The sequence below is a fragment of the Aotus nancymaae genome, unplaced genomic scaffold, assembly GCF_030222135.1.
Source record: "Aotus nancymaae isolate 86718 unplaced genomic scaffold, 86718_ANA_hifiasm-v0.15.2.pri h1tg000064l_0, whole genome shotgun sequence".
NCBI classification, from domain to species: domain Eukaryota; kingdom Metazoa; phylum Chordata; class Mammalia; order Primates; family Aotidae; genus Aotus; species Aotus nancymaae.
In genome coordinates this window covers 9,756,519-9,774,646 of record NW_026988478.1, presented here as the reverse complement: position 1 = coordinate 9,774,646, position 18,128 = coordinate 9,756,519, and the positions used below count along the sequence as shown (strand labels likewise).

General features: G+C 37.5%; 1 non-coding gene across 1 annotated transcript; it reads left to right on the top strand.

The window, feature by feature from the left end:
* Window positions 1-16,792: 16,792 nt before the first annotated feature.
* LOC135270585 (small nucleolar RNA U13) lies at window positions 16,793-16,896 on the top strand. The gene has a single exon (XR_010338741.1). It is a non-coding gene; the product is annotated as a small nucleolar RNA U13 (small nucleolar RNA).
* Window positions 16,897-18,128: the final 1,232 nt, after the last annotated feature.

Sequence of the window (18,128 nt, the reverse complement as noted above, 5' to 3'; positions counted from 1 at the left end):
GTGATGGGTTCTGAGAATAATGTATATTCTGTGGACTTGGGGTGGAGAGTTCTGTAAATGTCTATTAGGTTTGCTTGGTCCAGATCTGAGTTCAACTCCTGGATATCCTTGTTAATTTTCTGTCTCATTTGATCTGTCTTATATTGACAGTGGAGTGTTAAAGTCTCCCACTATTAATGTGTGCAAGTCTAAGTCTCTTTGTAGGTTGTTAAGAACTTGTTTTATGTATCTGGGTGCTCCTGTATTGGGTGTGTATATATTTAGGATCATTAGCTCTTCTTATTGCATTGATCCTTTTACCATTATGTAATACCCTTCTTTGTCTCTTTTGATCTTTGTTGGTTTAAAGTCTATGTTATCAGAGACTAGGATTGCAACTCCTGCTTTTTCTTTGTTCTCCATTTGCTTGGTAAATCTTCTGCCATCCCTTTATTTTAAGCCTATGTGTATCCTTGCACATGAGATGGGTTTCCTGGATATAGCACACCGATGGGTTTTGACTTTTTATCCAATTTGCCAGTCTGTGTCTTTTGATTAGGGTATTTAGCCATTTACATTTAAGGTTAATATTGTTATGTGGGATTTTGATCCTGCCATTTTGATGCTAGCTGGTTGTTTTGCCCGTTAGTTGATGCAGTTTCCTCATTATGTCGATGCACTTTACCATTTGGTATGTTTTTGGAGTGGCTGGTACTGATTGTTCCTTTCTATGTTTAGTGCTTCTTTCAGGAGCTCTTGTAAGACAGGCCTGGTGGTGATAAAATCTCTGAGGAATTGCTTGTTCATAAAGGATTTTATTTCTCCTTCACTTATGAAGCATAGTTTGGCTGGATATGAAATTCTAGGTTGAAAGTTCTTTTCCTTAAGGATGTTGAATATTGGCTCCCACTCTCTTCTGGCTTATAGGGTTTCTGCCGAGAGATCCACTGTGCGTCTGATGGGCTTCCCTTTCTAGGTAATGAAACCTTTCTCTCTGGCTGCCCTTAGCATTTTTTCCTTCATTTCAACCCTGGTGAATCTGGCAATTATATGTCTTGGGTTTGCTCTTCTTGAGGAATATCTTTGTGGTGTTTTCTGTATTTCCTGGACTTGAATGTTGGCCTGCCTTGCCAGGTTGGGGAAGTTCTCCTGGATAATATCCTGAAGAGTGTTTTCCAGCTTGGATTCATTCTCTCTGTCACATTCAGGTACACCTATCAAACATAGATTAGGTCTTTTCACATAATCCCATATTTCTTGGAGGCTTTGTTCATTTCTTTTACTCTTTTTTCTCTAATCTTGCCTTCTCATTTTATTTCATTGACTTGATCTTCAGTCTCTGATATCCTTTCTTCACTTGGTCGATTCGGCTATTGAAATTTGTGTATGCTTCATGAAGTTCTCGTGTTGTGTTTTTCAGCTCCATCAATTCATTTATACTCTTCTCTAAGCTGTTTATTCTCGTTAGCATTTCATCAAACCTTTTTTCAAGGTTCTTAGTTTCTTTGCATTGGGTTAGAATATGTTCTTTTAGCTCAGAGAAGTTTGTTATTACCCACTTTAGCTCAGAGAAGTTGTTATTACCCACTTTCTGAAGACTGTTTCTGTCAATTCATCAGACTCATTCTCCATCCAGCCTTGTTCCCTTGCTGATGAGGAGTTGAGGCATTGGAGGAGGAGAGGCATTCTGGTTTTGGGTGTTTTCATCCTTTTTTGTGCTGGTTTCTTCCCATCTTTGTGGATTTATCTACCTGTGGTCTTTGTAGTTGGTGACTTTCAGATGGGATCTCTGTAGTGGACATCCTTTTGTTGATAATGAAGTTATTTCTTTCTCTTTTTTAGTTTTCCTTTGAACAGTCAGGCCCCTCTACTTTAAGGCTGCTAGAGGTCCACTCCAGAGCCTACTTGCCTGAGGATCACCTGCAGCAGCTGCAGAACAGTAAGAATTGCTGCTAGTTTCTTCTTCTGTTATCTTTGTCCCAGAAGGATACCTGCCAGATGTCAGCCTGAGCTCTCCTTTATGAGGTGTCTCTTTGGATATACGGGGGTCAGAGAGCTGCCTGAGGAGACAGTCTGTCCCTTATAGGAGCTCAGATGCTGAGCTGTGAGCTCCGTTGTTATGTTCAGAGCTGCTGGGCAGGTACATTTAAGTTTGCTGCAATGGAACTCATGACTGCCTTTTTTTCCCCAGGTGCTCTGTCCTGGGAAGGTGGGGCTTTATTTATAAGTTCCTGTCATGCTGATGCCTTTTTTGAGAGATGCCCTGTCCAGCAAGGAGGTAGCCTAGTCACAGTCTGCCAGCAGAGGTGTTTTTGAGCTGCTGTAGGCTCTGCCCAGCTGCTGTGTGAACTTCCTTACAGTTTTGTTTATAGGGGTATAGTTAGAACTGCCTCGGTAATGGTGGCCTGCCTCAGTAATGACGGACTCTCTCTGTAATGGCAGACTGCCTCAGTAATGGTGGACTGCCTCAGTAGTGATAGACTTCCTCAGTAATGGAGATGCCCTTCCCCCCACAGAGCTGGACCATCCCAGGTCCAGCTGTGCTTGCTGTGAAACTCTCAATCCAGAGCATTTCAGATTGCTGGTCTTTGTGGGGGTGGGACCCGCTGAGTCAGATCACCTGCTCCCTATTTCAGCACCCTTTTTTTCAGTTGAATGGGTGACTCTGTCTCCCAGGCATTCCAGGTGCCAGTTGAAACAACCACCCAGATTTGTGTGAGTTTTTGTGTGGAGACCCACTGTGCCAGCTGAAACAGCCATGCTGGAGACTCGTGGCACTTTTCCACCCGGGAATATCCTGGTCTGTGGGCAGTAAAAACTCATTTGGAAATGCAGTGATCACTCACCCTCTGCATTCTTGCTGGGAACTGCACTCCAGAGCTGTTCCTATTTGGCCATCTTGGATCATCTCTGATGGAAAGTATTCTTAAGAAGGATGAGTACTAAGTCCATACTGAGAAGACAACAATAAATACCTATTCTTCAGTGCCCACACAGACAAACATCTACACTTATCAAGACCATCCAAGAAAACATAACCTCATCAAATGAACTAAATAATGCACCAGGAACCAATGAGGGAGAAACAGAGATATGTGATCTTTCAGAAAAGGAATTCAAAATAGTGGTTTTGAGGAAATACAAAGAAAAATAAGCTAAAACACAGAAGGAACTCAGAATTCAACAGATTTAACAAAGAGATTGAAATAATTTAAAAGAATTAAGCAGAAATTGAGGACCAGAGAAATACAAATGTCATACTGAAGAATACAGCAGAGTCCTTTAATAGCAGAATTGATCAAGCAGAAGAAAGAATTCATTGAGCTTAAAGACAGGATATTTGAAAATATACAGTCAGAGGAGACAAAAGAAAAAAGATTTTAAAATAAAATGAAGCACACTTGCAGGATCTAGAAAATAGTCTCAAAAGGGCAAAACTAAGAGTTGTTGGCATTAGAGAGGAGATAGAGAATGAGACAGGAGTAAAATGTTTATTCAAATGAATAATAACAGAAAACTTTCCAAACCTAGAGAAAGATGTCAATATCCAAGTATAAAAAAGTTATAGAACACCAAGCAGATTTAACCCAAAGAAGACCACTTCAAAGCATTTAATCATCAAACTCCCAAAGGTCAAGAATAAAGAAAGGATTCTGTAAGCAGCAAGAGAAAAAATAAAATAAAATAACATACAATGGAGCTCTCATACATCTGGCAGCAGACTTTTCAGTGGAAATCTTACAAACCAGAAGAGAGTGGCATAACATATTTAAAGTGCTGAAAAAAAAAAACAAAGTTTACCTTAGAATAATATAGCCATAAAAATATCCTTTGAACATGAAGGAAAAATAAAGACCTTTTCAGACAAACAAAAGCTGAAACACCACACCTGTCCTACAAGAAATGCTAAAGGGAGTACTTCAATGAGAAAGAAAGGATGTTAATGAGCAATAAGAAATCATCTGAAAGTAAAAAATTCACTGGTAATAGTAAGTACACAGAATATTAAAAAACTATAACTGTGGGATATAAACTATCTTAAGTAGAAAGACTAAATGGTAGACCAATCAAACATAATTACCACAACAACTTTTCAAGACACAGATAGTACAATAAGATATAAATAGAAACAACAAAAAGTTTTAAATCAGGAGACAAAATTAAGGCATAACATCTTTATTAATCTTTTCTTTGGCTTGCTTGTTTATGCAAACAGTTGTTATCAGCTTAAAATAATGGGTTATAAGATACTATTTGCAAGCCACATGATAACCTCAAACCACAAAACATACAACAAATACACAAAAATGAAAAGCAAGAAACTAAATCATATCACCAGAGAAAAGTACCTTCACTAAAAGGAAAACAGAAAGAGAAGAAAGAAGGGAGAGAAGACCACAAAACAACCAGAAAACAAATAACAAAATGGTAGAGGAGTAAATCCTTACTTATCAATATTAACAATAAATACAAATGAACTAAACTCTCGTATCAAAAGACAATAATGGCTTAATGGGTTTTTAAAAACAGGATCTAGTAATCTGTTGCAGACAGGAAATATACTTCACCTATAAAGACACACATAGAAATGAAAGGGAAGAAAAAATGCCAATGGAAACTGAAAAGGAGCAGGAGTAGCTATACTTATAACAGACAAAATAGATTTCAACACAAAAACTATATAAGGAGACAATGAATATCACTATACAATAATAAAGGGGTCAATTCAGCAAGAGGATGTAACAATCTTAAACATATATGCACCTGACACTGGAGTGCATAGATATATAAAGGAAATATTATTAGAGCTGAAGAGAGAAGTAGACATCAATATAATAATAGCTGATGACTTCAACACCCACATTCAGCATTGGAAAGATCTTGCAGAATAAGAAACAAAGAAACATCAAACTTAGTCTGCACTACAAAGCAAATGGACCTAATAGATATTTACAGAACATTTCTTCCAGTAGCTACAGAATACAAATTTTTTTCCTCAGCATATGGATTATTCCTAAGCGCGGATCATATTTTAAGTTATCAAACATGTCTAAAAACATTCAAAAATTGAAATCATATCAAGCATCTTCTCTGATCACAATGAAATAAAACTAGAAATCAATAACAAGGAATTTTGGAAGCTATAAAAATACATGAAAATTAAACATATGCTCCTGAATGACCAGTGGGTCAATGAAGAAATTAAGAAAGAAATTGAAAAAAAATTTTAAGTAATTGATAATGGAAACACAACACAGCAAAAGCAGTTCTAAGAGAGAAGTTTATACCTACAAATGCCTATATCAAAAAGTAAGAAAAACTTCGAACAAGCTAACAATGCACCTTAAAGAACTAGAAATGCAAGAGCACACCAAATGCAAAATTAATAAAATAAATAATAAAAATTAGAGGAGAAATATGTGAAATTGAATGAAAACAACAATACAAAATATCAATGAAACAAAAAATTGGGTTTTCGAAAAGTTAAACAAGATTTACAAACCTTTGGCCAGACTAAGACAATAAGAGAAAAGATCCAAATAAATCAGAGATTAAAAAGGAGACATTACAACTTATACTGCAGAAATTCGAAGGATCCTTATTGGCTAGTAAGAACAACTATATGCCAATAAATTGGAAAACCTAGAAGAAATAGACAAATTATTAGACACATACAACCTACAAGATTGAACCACAGGGAAGTCCAAAACCTGAACAGACCAATAACAAGTAACAAGATAAAACCATAATAAAAGTTATCCCAGTAAAGAAAAGGCCAAGACTCAATGACTTCACTGATGAATTCTACCTAACATTTAAAGAAAAACTAATACCAATCCTACTCAAACTATTCCAAGAAAATAGAGACTACTTCCAAACTCATTCTATGAGGCCAGTATTACCGTTACCAAAACCAGACAAAGACACGTCAAAAAAAGAAAACTGCAGGCCAATATCTCTGACAACTATTGATGCAAAAATCCTCAACAAAATACTAGCAAACCAAATTCAACAATATGTTAAAAAGATCATTCATCATGGCAAGTGGGATTTATCCCAGGGATGCAAGCATGATTTAACATATGCAAATAAATCAATGTGATATATCATAACAACAGAATGAAGAACAAAAATCATATGATCATTTTAATTGATGTTGAAAAAGCATTTAATGAAATTCAACTTCCTTTCATGATAAAACCCCTAGAAAAACTAGGTATAGAAGGAACATACCTCAACACAATAAAAGCCATATGAAACAGACTCACAGCTAATACCAAACTGAATGAGGAAAAACTGAAAGCCTTTTCTCTAAGATCTGGAATATAAGGATGCCCACTTTCACCATTGTTATTCAACATAGTACAAGAAGTACTAGCTAGAGCAATCTGACAAGAGAAAAAATAATGGCATCCAAATCGGAGAGAAAGAAGTCAAATTATCTTTATTTGCAGATGATATGATCTTATATTTGGAAAAACCTAAGGACTCTACTAAAAAACTATTACAACTGATAAACACATTCAGTAAAGTTGCAGGATACAAAATCAACACACAAAAATAAGCAGGATTTCTATATATCAATAGTGAACAATCTGAAAAAAAAATTAAGTAATTTCATTTCTAATACCCACAAATGAAATACCTAGGAATTAACCAAAAAAGTGAAATATCTCTATAATGAAAACTATAAAACATTGATTAAAGAATTTGAAGAGGATACAAAAAATGAAAAGTTTTAATTTTAATAATATTAATTCTTCCATGTTAATGGATTAGAAGAATTAGTATTATTAAAATGTCAATACTATCCAAAGCAATCCATAGATTCAGTGCAATTCCTATATAAATACCAATGATATTCTTCAAAGAAGTAGAAAAAAACAATCCTAAAATGTATGTAGAACTACAAAAGACCCAGAATAACCAAAGCTTTCCTGAGCAAAAAGAACAAAACTAGAGGAATCACATTACCTGATTTCAAATTATACTATAGTGATACAGTAACCAAAACAGCATGGTACTAGCATAAAAACAAACATATAGACCAATGGAACAGAATAAAGAACCCAGAAACAAATCTACACAACTACAGTGAACTCATTTTTGACAACGGTGCTAAGAACACACACTAGGGAAAAGACGATCTCCTCAGTAAGTAGTGCTGGGAAAACTGGATATCCAAATCTAGATTCTTATCTCTCACCATATACAAAAATCAAATCAAAATGGATTAAAGACTTAAATCTAAGACCTCAAACTATAAAACTATTAGAAGAAAACATAGGGGAAACTCTTGAGGCCATTGGTTTGAACAAAAATTTCTTGAGGTAAGCACAGGCAATCAAAGCAAAAATGGACAAATGGGATCACATCAAGTTAAAAAGCTTCTTTACAGCAAGGGAAACAATCAACAAAGTGAAGAGACAATACACAGAATGGGAGAAAATATTTGCAAACTACCCATCTGACAAGGTTTTAATAACCAGAATATATAGGGAGCTCAAAACCTCTATGGAAAAAAAATCTAATAATCTGGTTTTAAAACAGTAAAGATTTGAATAGGCATTTATCAAAAGAAAACATAAAAATGACAAACAGGGATAGGAAAAGGTGGTCAAAATATAATCATTGATCATCAGAGAAATACAAGTAAAAACTATAATGGGATATTATCTCTCCCAAGTTAAAATGACTTATATCCAAAAGACAGGCAATAAAAAATGCTGGTGAGGTTGTAGAGCAAAGGGGACATTTGTACGCTGTTGGTAGAAATGTAAATTAGTACAACCACTATGGAGAACAGTTTGGAGGTTCCTCAAAGAAAACTAAAAATAGAGCTACCATACAATCCAGCAATCCCACTACTGAGCATATATCCAAAAGAAAGAAAATCAGTATATCAAAAAGATGTCGGCACTCCCATGTTTGTTGCAGCACTGCTTACAATAGCCAAAATTTGGAAGCAACCTAAGTGTCCATCGACCAATGAACAGATAAAGAAAATTTGGCACATATACACAATGGAGTACTATTCAGCCATAAAAAAGAATGATCCTGTTATTTGCAACGACATGATGGAACTGGAGGTCATTATGCTAACTGAAATAAGCTAGGCAGAGAAAGACAAATACATATTCTCATTTATTTGGGGGATCTTAAAATCAAAACAATTGAACTCACAGAGATAGAGAGTAGGAAGATGATTACCAGAGGTTGGGAGGGGTTGTGGGGGATTAAGGGGGAGGTGGGGATAGTTAATGGGTACAAAAAAAAATAGCTAGGAAGAATGAATAAGACCTAGTAATTGACAGCACAACAGGGTGATTATAGTCAAGAATAACTTAATTGTACTTTTTAAAATAACTAATAGAGTGTGATTGGATTGTTTGTAATACAGGGATAAATGCTTGAGGGGATAGATATTTAATTTTCCATGATGTGATTATTCCACATTTTATATCCCTGTATCAAAACATCTCGGCTGGTTGTGGTGGCTCATGCCTGTAATCCCAGCACTATGGGAGGCCGAGGTGGGTGGATGACAAGGTAAGGAGTCCAAGACCAGCCTGGCCAAGATGGTGAAACCCCGTCCCTACTAAAAACTACAAAAATTTCCTGGTGCAGTGGCTCACACCTAAAATCCCAGCACTTTGGGAGCCCAAGGTGGGCAGATCACCTGAGGTCAGGAGTTCAAGACTTGCCTGGCCAACATGGTGAAACCCCATCTCTACTAAAAATACAAAAATTAGCCAGTTGTGGGTGCCTGTAATCCCAGCCACTCAGAAGACTGAGGCACAAGAATCACTTGAACCCAGGAAGTGGAGGCTGCAGTGAGCCAAGATTGCACCATTGTACTTCAGCCTGGGTGACACAGTGAGACTATGTCTCAAAAAAAAAAAAAAAAGTCTCATGTACCCCGTAAATATATACACCTACTATATACCCACAAAAAAAAAAAAAATTATTTTTTTTTTTAAAGATTGAGGTTGGTCGCTATGGGATTCAGGTAAAGAACTACCTTGCTTCTACAAAATACATTTTTCTTAATACCTGTGCAAGTCTCCAAGAAGGTACAGTAGATAAAATTTCTTGCTATTCACTGGAGAAAACGCTTTATAAACCTTACCTGCTGCAAAAATTTAAGGTGCAAGAGCTACCCTCAGGAATTGCAAATCTGAATACCTTTAAACTAGAATGAACTTTGAATTTCTCTAATTTAACCAACTTTTATTCTTCAATCTCTGTAGCAACCTCCATCAAAAGGTTTCCCAGTCCACATTTCAATATTCCCAATGATAGGAAACTTATTTTCCCTAAAAGCAGTTTTAACACCTATCTATAGAAAGGTCTGTACAATTTTAATTTAAGAAAAAAAAAGACCTCTGTAAGTATAAAATTTCCTCCATTGATCACCATTACACTCTTTAGAGACTATGTCAATCAAGAATAAGCTTGCTTATTCTATTGTTAACAAGTAACAGAAAAAATCTCAGTGACTTAAAACAACCAAGGTTTCCTGCTCCTAGTGCATGCTTTCTGTGGGTAAGCTAGGAGTTTGCTCCTCATTGTCCTCACTCTTGCACCCAGGCTTATAAAGCCACCACTTTCTGGAAATTTTTCAGGCATTACAGAAGGAAAGAGAATTCTGGAAAGTCTCACTTGGGCTTTAAATGTTCTGATCTAAAAGTCACACAGATCACTTCCACTCAAAATCATTGACCAGGAAATACAATCTTATCATGTGCCACCCCATATTCTAGAGTCCTAAGTCAAAAATACTTGTGACCAGGCACAGAAGCTCATGCCTAGAATCCCAGAACTTTGGAGGCAGAGATGGAAAAGTCACTTGAAACCAGGAGTTCAAGATCAGCCTGGGCAACATAGCAAGACCCTGTCTCTACAAAAAATTAAATAAAAAATTAGCCACATGTGGTGGCGTACACTTGTAGAACCCATTACTTGAAAGGGAGCAGGAGCATCACTTGAGCCCAGGAGTTCGAGGCTGCCGTGAGCTAAGCTATGATTGCGCAACTATACACAAGCCTAGGCAAGAGAGCAAGACCCTGTCTCTGTTTTTTTTTTTTAAATGCTTATGAACAGTACTGCTGAATAGCACAGAGACCATATTAAAAAAATCCTAATTCCTTATCATTAAATACAAGACTTGACAAACCATCAAGCTATATTTTCACAAAACTAGAGCTGGAACTCAGATCTCTGAGATCACAAGTTGGAACTTCTTCCATCATCCTGTGTTAGGAGGTTTACATGAGGACAATGTAGCTGGGATTATATGGCATTTATTTAGTTTTTTGTTTTGTTTTTCTTCTTCATAAATAGCTTCAGGAAGAAGGTTTGGAAGTTCCTAAAACACATGCCTTAAACTAAAAGCAACTGCAAAATAATTTTGCTCCCTTTTGAAATGTTTGACCTACTAAAGATTGGATTTCTGAGATGCTTTTATATTCTGAATATAGGGAATACAAAGGAAACAATCTTTCTAAGACTTCAAGAAACAACGGAAAAACTCTTGACTCTCACTTTGCTATTTCGATTATTTTTTTGACACTTCGGGTCTTTGAGTAATTGTGGTGGCAGCAGCCACAGAGTTTTAGCCGAGATAAAAGTATATATAATAGCATGGCAGCCTCTGCAGAACCACACAATATGGTAAATGCCTTAGCTCGATCCTATTTGCTCATAGGTCTGTGCAAAATAACAAATGGTTCTGAAACAATAATTCCAAATATATTTTGCTCTTATTACTTTAAAGACAACTTGGCTACCAAATAGTTACTCCATGATTAAAAAAAAAAAAAAAAAAAAAAAGAACACATATGTGAGATGAAGATTATGTGACAAACCAGTATGTCATTCCATCCCTTTAATCCATCCTGGCTGGAGAAATTTTTAAAGAATATTACTCCCTCACTCAAACCTTAAATGCCTTCCTAGTATGACAAGAATAACGTCTAAAATATTCAACCAAACATTCAAAGTCCTGTGGGGGTGGAATCCTTGTTGAGTTTTCTAGTCTACAGCACAACACTCCCCTTTAGCTTCTATTCAAGTAGGGCAAATTTCCTTCTTGAAATAGAGTGCAGATCCTTGCTCAAGTCATTTCTTTCAATAGTACAAATGTTCAAAGTACAATTTGTTTGAAAATTCCACTTTCTATTAGAAGCCTTTTCAGATATCATATGGGAAATGGACTACACATTTCTTTTTTTTTTTTTTTTGACACAGAGTCTAGCTCTGTTGGCCAGGCTGGAGTGCAGGGGTGTGATCTCGGCTCACTGCAGCCTCCAACTCCTGGGTTCAAGCGATTCTCCTGTCAGAGCCTCCTGAGTAGCTGGAACTACAAGTGCACTACCACGCCCAGCTAATTTCTGTATTTTTAGTAGAGATGGGGTTTCACCATCTTGGCCTGGATGGTCTCGATCTCCTGACCTCTTGATCTGCCCGCCTCGGCCTCCAAAAGTGCTGGGATTACAGGTGTGAGCCACTGCACCCAGCCTGGACTACACATTTCTATAGCATGTTAGTTGTTCTTCTATGACAGCCCTTTTCATATTCTGCCTTCCGATCAGTCTATTAATGAACATATCTGATTTCCCCATGACACAGGATATAAATCCTTGGAAATTAGAGTCTGTAATTTCTCATCTCTGGATTCTCCACAGACACTTGAACTTAGATTAAGCTCCCCTACCTGCCACCTTCCCCTCAAAATAAAAACAAAAGCTTAAATAAATTGCCAAAGTATGGGATCTTGTTTCTCCCCAGCCCAAACAATGTCCCAGCCAGTTCCTCTTTTATTTTTCTTCACACAAGCACAGAAGTGCAATCTCTGCCTTCATCTGAAAAGGAGGGATTTGCCAGGCCTGTCACCATACCCATGTATCTGAAACAAAGTGAGAATGCAACTTGTCTTGTGTAATAAACCCAACTCCCTTTATCTTTACCAAAAACCATGAAGATTCAACACTTTGAATATTTAACTTTCAAAGTTTCTTATTGAAATACAAGTACCTTTTTGTGAGAAGTGATACCTTAATTTAAACCATTAAGTGGTACCTTGATGGAATCCATTACCAACCAATGTTTTAGCAATGATTAGAAGAAAACAAGTCTGGAATTAGGCCATTTCTTAATGAATAAAAGATATGAAAACAGGGAAGAGAGGGAATAGTATCTCTTTAGCAGGTAGATGAGGGTGGTGGTGAGAAAAAAACAAAAATAAATATTCAACTTCTGCATACATTTGCAACAGACTAGATCTTCCTGAGCTGGTGTGCCTGTGTGAAGCAATGTATTAAGAACATAAGAAACATATATATATATATATATGTGTGTGTGTGTGTGTGTGTGTGTGTATGTATATATATACATATTTTCATAGGTTTGCTATCTATCTATCTATCTATATATATATATATATATATATATCTGTAGCCAAATTAATAATGCTAACAGACATTATTACTGTTGTGTAGAACGGAGATTCACAGGAGTTCAAATAACTACATAGCAATCAAAACTTAATTATAGAAGAGCCCAGAGATTTGGGTAAAACACACAATTGTAAAAGAAACGTTCTTATCAGAGATTTCGTTGCTGTGTGTACATGGGAAGCGAGAGAAGCCAGCCTCACAAAGCAGGCTCAGATGATTCCTGGTGCCTATGAAAACTCCTGGCCCAAAGGATTACTCTGAACTGAGCTACATCTTCCACTGAACCCATTTTGTAGAATTTTGAAAATCTCTATGGACCTGATATGCCTGACATCAATCCATGAAAGTAAAAGGGATTAACAGGCTCTGGCCAATGTTTCAGTGTCCCTTCCAAGAGATGGGCAGTGTATCCACAATGAGAGGGGGACTATGAATTGCTGGCAAATCCCATGCTTACGATGCCTCTTGGTCTATAAATCATGCCTTCCTGCTGTTTATAGTTCTATAAAGGTTAGAGAGAAACTTGCTCCTAGATGTAACACTGAGGTCACTGAAGATTACAGCCTGCATGAGCTCACAATATCTGCCCTGAGAAAAACAATAAAACGTTCAACCTCCTACTCCTTTTGCTGGAATACTTACTGTTTGTTACTAAAAGAGTTTAGCTGTTATCTGTAAGCAAAAACCTTCTGTCATTCACATTCAGTTCTTTAGTGAGCAGAAAGGGGTCAAAGAAACTCAAGAGTCTCTGGACAGCTGAAGATTCCAACTTGACACAGAGCTGGCAGCAGTGCATCTAGCATGTGGGTAATTTTTAAGCCTACTGTGATGTGTGGAACCTTTTTATTGGTTCTCTTTCAGGTGTCCCAAAATCTCTATCTCATTGAAATTTTGGAAACAACTCAAGTTCTGTCTTCCTCCAGAGAAAGGAAATAGCCACAAGTTTTATAAACCTACAATTAGAGTAACCAAGTTAGGCTGTCAGACCGTTGGAGCCTGACAATATGTAATACCTGATGACATTATTGTCAAATAACATTTCTAAGAACCCAATTGCACAAGATATTGAAGTTCTAAGTTGAAGATCACAAATTACATTATTATAGTCTCCAGCCTCCTGGTTCTCACAGTCTAAAGCAAATGTATTTTCAATACACTGTGTGCAGTGTATAGAAAAATCCAAATTTAAAAAGTGGCAGACAAGAATTAGAATGGACAAAGCAACTGCTCTACTACTGTGGATTTTTTCCATCTCCTACCACCCATCATTCTTCCCCCAAAAGTATATCCCAACCCTGGTGACCAATCCCAGCTCCTCGAGGTGGAGGCAAAGCCTGGAAAGATAATCCGGCAGCTGCTGAGATGCTCACAATTGGGAAGACTCTGATGCTTATGAAATCCAGTCCCCATGCTACACTTGAACTTCCTCTACAATGGCTCCACCAAGTAGTTACTTGGCAAATATTCACACACTTTCAGGGGCTAGTAATTCACCACTTTCTAAAGAAAACTATCTCTCTGGGCAAGTATAATAGAAAACTCTTTCTTGTAAGGCCAAATCTGCTTCCCAGAGTCTGTTGTTTCTTGTTTCTTCCTTTGGGGCCACAGGGAACAAGTCTACATTCCTCTTCCATAAGACTGCCCTCCCATTATCTCAAGACTATTATCTCAGCCCTTTAAGTCTTTTCATAAGCTACACAGCCTGTCCTCCGAAGATCAGATTTTATTTCCCTGTTGCCATCCAAGTTTCCCCTGAATGTGTCCTATTTGCTCTATATTTGTCTTAATGTACATTTCCCACAACTGTACACAATGTTCCAACTAAGCCCTGACCAAAACAAAAGAGTTGTGTTCTTTCTTTCTCCGTCGTAAATACTTCTTTTAAGACTAGTTATTTGGTATCCACATCACAACATTAACTCTTGCTGACCTGATCCACGTAATTTGAAGTAGCCAAGTCAAAATTCAAAACCATCATTTATTCCCAAGTAATCTAGCCAAATGATAACTAGGCCTCTTCTAGCCCCCACCTGAAAACTATCCATAAGCCTCACCCCAGAAGCATCAAGGCACAAAAAATGGGTAAAAGGTTTTGTTGTGTACTTTCCTTTTATTTTTTGTAAGTAGAAGGATCTTTATTTAAAAATCAGCAAAATAAAACACTCATTTATTCAACATTTATTGAGGACCCACTATGTACAGCTCTCAGAATTACTGGGGCCACAAAGATAAATATCTACAATCAGTGCTGTAGAAAAACTCTTACCACGTGGTTGTTCATGATTATTTCTTTACCCTACTGTTGAGGTAGGTGATGGAGCATACCCTTGTGTTTAATATAATTGCTCCATGCACTGAACAGATTCTAATGTTTTATGCCAGCCTATCTTAATGCAACATCAACAATAACAACACCTAATATTTGTTAAATGTGTATTACATATTTGCTTTAATTTCTATATAACTTGATTTGCTCAAGATTTTTTCAAATCTCCTCAGGTCAAAAATAATTGTCTCAAAATGTCATGCAACTTGGTGAGTTACCTACATAAAACTTTAACTCCTGTGAAAGCATGTCTAATAAGTTAAACCATTAATTGCCAAATGATATTCTGCTTGGTTAATAGTACAATGTAGGAGAAAGAGGACAATTCTGGCATTAGAACCACCTGGGTTTGAATTTCAGCTGCACTAATAAACAAGCCATCAGCCCAGGACAACACATTCTGAGCCTCAGTCTCCATCCTCCCAGGAAACTGGGATAATACTCTTTACCTTGCCATGCTCCTGTATAAAGTTCTTGACACAATGCTTAATAGGCAGTAAATGGCAGGCTTTCCTCGCAGCACAGATTATTACAGCTTACATCTCATTTCCCTTAAATAGATTACTCACTCATAGAGAAGGGACTGAGACTTGCTTTTCTTCATCTCTCTCATATTCCCGACACCTAGCATAAGTAGACACCCACATTCTTCTTGAATATAAATGTGAGCATCTGGCTTCAAGTTCAGTTGTATATCATCTAGAAATAATCACATTTCTGTACTGGTCTCTCACTTTCACAAGGGATGTTTGAAGATTTTCAGGGATTATCTAAGATCAACTGTTATCAAAGAAAAAAACTGCCCTCCTCAAGTCCCAGGCAGTCGTGTTGAAGTGATGCTCTAGGTCTAATCTATTTGACAAACAGGTTGGCATTGACACTTATTATATTTTTAATGTTGCGCCAATTTTAAGCTCAACTTCTCTCCTAAATTAATGGTGTTCCAAGACATGGCTAAAGCAGGAGGAACCAGAAGAGGTGGATGGAGAAAGCCAACCTCTGATATATCCCATTTCTGACCCGTGCTCAGCACACTAAAGGAAAATGTTATTGGTCTCCAGCGTCCACCCCGAGCAATAAAATTAAGAGGTTCACTCCCACCCTGCCTCAAACAGGCTGAGGTAATTGCTATTGTTATGGCTTTAGCAATTTGAGTGGGAGATGAGAATTCTGAAAGAGATTTATTTACTGCAAAGCCTCCCAAATATCTCATTAATCTGCTTTTCATTTGGCAAACTTTTCTTTCATTAAAAGTGCCATACTCTGTGGTTTAAAAGAAAACAAAAATGCCTCTGGGAAGGCAAAGCAGCAAAGTGGAAGGAACTTGGGATCTGAAATGATTTTGATATGAGTTTGATTTCCAGGTGTGCTACTTCCTTGCTCTGTGACCACAGGCAGTTTTCTGTAGTTAGTTAGAACCCCAATTTCCTCATCTATAAACACAGGACAACTGTTCTGTTGTTTGTGAATACTGAGGCCAGCTCTAGGATCTTGGGCTCTCTTTTGTTTATCTGTTTATTTCTTCAAGGCTCAGATGGCCATTTGCAAAATGAAGATTATAGTAGTACCAACTCCACAGAATTTGTGATGAGGATTTAGATGAGTGAATATATGTAAACTGATCAGAACAGTGTCTAGCACAGAATATGTGCAGTGTGTTTGTCATCATCATCATCACCATCACTAAGTATTAAGTGACACATATAAAGTGTGCCTTGCACAATACCTGCTACCTAGGAGGAGCTCTATAAATGTGAGAGAAAATATCTCCCCTCACAACTAGAAACTTTCCATTGGGGTCTGAAGAAACTCACTGGATAGGAAGGCCTATTCCACAATTATAGACTCTGCATTTTGGAGAAGGAGGGATCATATACATGGAGCTTATTTACAAAAGAACAGACCAAGGGAGATAGAGAAGGAGTTACCCTGAAAAGGAGGTATAGTTAATAAAAAAGAGAAATTCCAGGTCTCCTGCACCCAGACTACTGCATTATTCTGCCTTCTAAAAGCGTTACTTGGTTGAGTGATCCTTTAGTAGCTCATGAGCAAGATGACTGGATGTTCAAGCATGTGTGAAAGATACGCCACCCTTGAACCTTGTTATAACATTGGCACATTACCTGTCTGACCTAAAAACGAAATAAAAATTAAAAAGTATTACTTGGTTGAGAAACACCTTCTGACAAATAGTTTGCAAACTGTCAGACAGCACCTGATCATCTGTGATTTTCATGAGCTTGAGGTAGTTTGAAGAGATGGTAGGAATACAGAGGGATATGGTGGCTCCCCAGCAATTTTCTTAGGAGTTCCAACTCAGAAAGGGGACATTCACCTCTCTCCAGACAGTAATACAAGAACAGGGCCTCTAGATACTTACCACCCACAAATGCAAATTCAGCAAGCTCTGCCTCCCTGGGTTAATTTTAAACACTGCTTTTTAATCCAAGTTTAGATTTGTTTTGTTGTAGATGTAAAACATTATTGAGTTTCAGAGTTCTTATTACTTATCCATAGGTAATGAGATCCTTTTTTAGCTGATTTGATGTCACTCACCACCAGAAGCAAGTAGAATGTCCTTCTAATTGGAAATACGTAACTGCTTCAGTGGGTTTTCCTTCATTCCTTCCCTCCTGTCAGTGAGATAGATCTGACCTAAGGAGTTTTACCTTTCAAAGCAGCTTTCACTTCATGAACCAAGGATAAAAGAAATTCAATTTACCAAAGAATCAGAAGTCAAGAATACAAAAAAGAGAACAGATAATAGAAAGGGAAAAATAATCAGCCCTGGGTTGAGCACAAAATATTGATATTTTTGCTTGCCCAAGCTTGAGTCTAGGTTCTGTTTAGTGCTGGGATCCTGAGCCCCTCTGGCAAACCAATGGAACAAGGCTAAAGTCTGTTTCCACGAGGAGCCAAATGGAGGACCAGGTGATGGTCTTAATACAGCCTTTAAGATTTTTTCCAGCTTTGTCCATACCATACCTGCCCTCATGGCCTCAGATCTCAGTACTAAAAAGAGAAAAGGCTGTACATCTAAAAATAAAAAATACATATACTAAAAACTTTGCTTTGAGATCCACATGTATCCCCAAAGGGAGAAGAAGGCATTATCCCACTTCCACCCAGCTTACATCAACAACTCCAAGAAAGAAATCAGAGGCATAGGCAAAAATGGTACCAGGAGAGGCTACTGACTGAGAGTAAAGGTTGTCACCCTTCCAAAGGCAGCAGCCTATCAACACGAGGGCAGAAGCAGAACAGGAGGAAATAACATCAGAAATTCACAGGTGCTTGATAGAACTAGCCAGCACAGACAGACCACCCCTGGGAACTCCACTGGGGGTAGGTAGAAAGGACATGGA